The 3791-nt window shown below is 34.9% G+C and overlaps 1 pseudogene; it reads right to left on the bottom strand.

Moving 5' to 3' along the window:
- Window positions 1–3130: 3130 nt before the first annotated feature.
- LOC119002858 (histone H2B type 1-M-like) lies at window positions 3131–3484 on the bottom strand (annotated as a pseudogene).
- Window positions 3485–3791: the final 307 nt, after the last annotated feature.

Below are 3791 nucleotides of genomic sequence, written 5' to 3' on the forward strand. Positions count from 1 at the left end.
ATGAAGTCTCATTTCTTTATTCTTTCCTTTATGACCCTTCTTCTAAAGGACATATCAATGGAAATATTGCTACATGGAATATCTGACATTTTCCTGCCTATGTTCTCCTCTAGTACTTTTATGGTGTTGTAACTTATATTTAAGTCTTGTATCCACTTTGAGTTTATTTTTGTGTATGGTATAGGTTGGTGCCCGAATTTCACTTTTTTGCATGTAGCTGTGCAGATCTCCCAACACCGTTTTTTGAAAAAACTCATTTTACTCCATTTTATACTTCTGCTTCCTTTGTTGAAACCATAGAGACATGGGTTTATTTCTAGGTTTTCGATTCTGTTCCACTGATCGATGTATCTGTTATTATGCCAGTACCACACTGTTTTGATTATCATGGCCTTGTAATATAATTTGATATCAGGTATTTTGATCCCTCCAACTTTGTTCTTCTTTCTCAAAATTGCTGTGGCTATTTGAGGTTGTTTATATTTCCATATACATTTTTGAAATGTTTGTTTTGTATCTGTGAAATATGTCATTGGTATTTTAATAGGTATTGCATGGAATGTATAAATTGTTTTGGATAGTATGGCATTTTGATGATGTTAATTCTTCTAATCTATGAACACAGTATATGTTTCCATTTATTTGTGTCTCCCTTCATTTCTTTCTTCAGTGTTGTGTAGTTTTTTGAGTTAAAGGACTTTTACCTCTGTGGTTAAATTTATTACTAGGTACTTCCTTTTTATTCTTGCTATAGCAAATGGGATTTTTTTTCCTGATTTCTGTTTCTGATATTTCATTGTTGGTGTACAAAAATGCCTTCAATTTCTGAATATTGACTTTGTATCCTGTTGTTTTGTCAAATTCACTTTTTAAGTTGAGTAGTTTTTTGATGGAGTCTATAGGATTTTCTATGCACAATATCATGTCATCTGCAAACAGTGGCAGTTTTACTTCCTCCTTTATAATTTAGATGTTTTTTTATTTCTTTTTCTTGTCTGATCACTGTGGCTAGGACTGCCAATACTATGTTGAATAGAAGTGGTGAAAGCAGACATCCTCATCCTTTTCCTGATCTTAGTAGGAAAGCTTTTAGTCTTTGCCCATTGAGTATAATGTTGGCTGTAGGTTTCTCATATATGCCCTTTATTGAGGAATAAATACTTTCATTTTGCTAAGTGTTTTTATCATAAATGGGTGCCCAACCTTTTCAAATGCTTTTTCCTCATCTATTGATATGATCATGTGGTTTTTGTCTTTGCTTTTGTTTATGTGGTGTATCACATTTACTGATTTGTGAAAACTGTATCATTATCACATCCTTGGCATGAATCTCACTTGACATGGTGTATGACCTTTTTAATGTATTGCTGGATGCAATTTGCCAATACTTCGTTGAGGATTTTAGCATCTATGTTCATCATCAATATTGACCTATAGTTTTCTCTCTTTGTTGTGATTTTATTTGATTTTGGGATTAAGATGATGCTGGCTTCATAAAAGGAGTTTGAGAGTGTTCTCTCTTCTTGGATATTTTGCAATAGTTTGAGAAGGATAGGGGTTAGATCTTCTTTAAATGTTTTAAAATTCTCCTATGAAACTGTCTGGTTCAGGGCTTTTGTGTGGTGGCAGTTTTTGATTACTGCTTCAATTTCATCAGCTGTTATCAGTCTGTTCAGGCTTTTTCCTTTTTCATCGAGTTTTGGAAGGTTATACTTTTCTAGAAATGCATCCGTTTCACCCATGTTTTCAAATTTCTTGGCATATACTTGTTCATAGTAATTTCTTACAATCCTTTGCATCTTTGTTATATCAGTTGTAATCTCTTCTCTTTCATTCCTGATTTTATTTATTTGGGTCCTCTCTTTTTCTTGATGAGTCTGCTGAAAGGCTTGTTGAATTTGTTTATATTTTCAAAATACCAGCTCCTGAATATATCAATCTTTGAACTGTTCTTTTAGTGTCTATGTCATTTAATTCTGCTCTGATCTTGATTATTTCCTTCCTTCTCTTAACTCTGGGCTGTCTTTGTTTTTGTTCCCCTAAGCCTACATTTATAGTTTTTGTAAATGTAGGGTTAGGTTGTTTATTTGAAATGTTCTATCTTTTTTAGATAGGCCTGTATCACTACAGGCCCAAACTTTATGCTCAGGACTGCCTTCTCTGTGTCCCATGAGTTTTGGACTAGTTTGAGTTCATTTTCATTTGTTTCCAGAAACTTTTTGATTTCTTCCTTGATTTCATTCTTAATGCATTCATTGTTTAATAACATGTTATTCAACCTCCATGAGTTTGAGTATTTTTGAGTTTTTTTCCTTGTGGTTGGTTTCTAGTTTCAAGCCCCTGAGGCCTGAGAAGATGCTTAATATGATTTCAATTTTCTTGAATTTGTTGAGGCTTGTTTTGTGTTCTATCATGTGCCACAATCCTTGAATACGTTCCATGTGCATTTAAAATATGAATGTGTATTTTTTCTTTTTGGTATGAAAGATTCTCTATATATCTGTTAAGTCCATTTGATCTAGGACATGGTTCAATTCTGCAATATCCTTGTTGTTGATAATTTGAAGATCTACTCATTTTTGACAGTGGGGTGTTAAAATCTCCTAGCATAAGTGTGTTGCTGTCTATATCTTTCTTGAAGTCATCCAAGATTTTCCTTATATTTTTGGTGCTCCTATGTTGAGTGCATGTATGTTTATAATATTTATATTTTCTTCATAATTCTTCCCTTGAGCATTATGAAGTGTTCTTCTGTGTGTCTTTTTATGGCCTTTGTTTTGAAGTCTATTTTGTCTGATATAAATATTGCCTCACCAGCTTTTTTTCCTGCCCATTTGCTTGACATATTTTTTCCAACCCTTAATTCTCCATTTGTGTATGTCTTTTTTTGTGAGGTGTGTCTTTTGTAGGCAGCATATGTGAAGGTCATGTTTTCTTACCCATTCAACTACACTATGGCTTCTAATTGGAGCATTCAATCCATTAACATTTGAGGTTAATATTGATAGGTACTTATTTTTTCTTTACCCTTTGTACCTGTGTTCCTCTCTCTCTCACTCTTTTTCTTCTTCTTCCAAGTGGCTCTGAAAAGACCCTTTATGGATAGGAGTCAAATGACTTTCTTGCAAGACTATTTGGAGCTGGTGTACTTGATAATGGCCTTGGTGCTCTTGAACATGGCATGCTGGGCCAGCTCCTTGGGTCTTCTTCATGTGATGGTCAAGCGCTTGTTGTAATGCACCAGGCATGATGCCTTACCCACGATGCACTCAAAGATGTTGTTGAGGAAGGAGTTCATGATGCTTATGGCTTTGGAAGAGATGCCCGTGTCTGGGTGCACCTGCTTGAGCACCTTTTACACGTATATTGGGTAGCTCTCCTTGCTGCTGCACTTGTGTTTCTTGATGTCCATCTTCTGGGCCTTGGTCACCACTCTCTTGGAGCCCTTCTTCAAGCTGGGTTCGGACTTGGTGGGCTCAGGCATGATGCAGTTTTCTGACAGAAAACCAGCAGAGTTTTCTAGCACCAGTCTTAATCCTGAGATTTTAGTTATTTAAACCTACCATTTCACTTTTAAAGTCAGTCTGAATTGCTTTTTCTTCCATTTCCTTCTCTTTTTTGTTTTATTTATTTATTTTTATTATTGTTCTTAAAGTCTAATCATCTCATTAAAAGAGATTCTGAACTGGTCTGTATAACATTTCCTTTGGTTATTAAATGTCACACTCTTCAACAGTTCAGGATCTAGTGTGTGTTCTTGAACCTAAACTTTACAAGGGCCTACCATTCTA

The sequence above is a fragment of the Sturnira hondurensis genome, unplaced genomic scaffold (genome assembly GCF_014824575.4).
Source record: "Sturnira hondurensis isolate 20B ecotype Veracruz unplaced genomic scaffold, ASM1482457v3 Scaffold0018292, whole genome shotgun sequence".
Lineage (NCBI taxonomy): Eukaryota > Metazoa > Chordata > Mammalia > Chiroptera > Phyllostomidae > Sturnira > Sturnira hondurensis.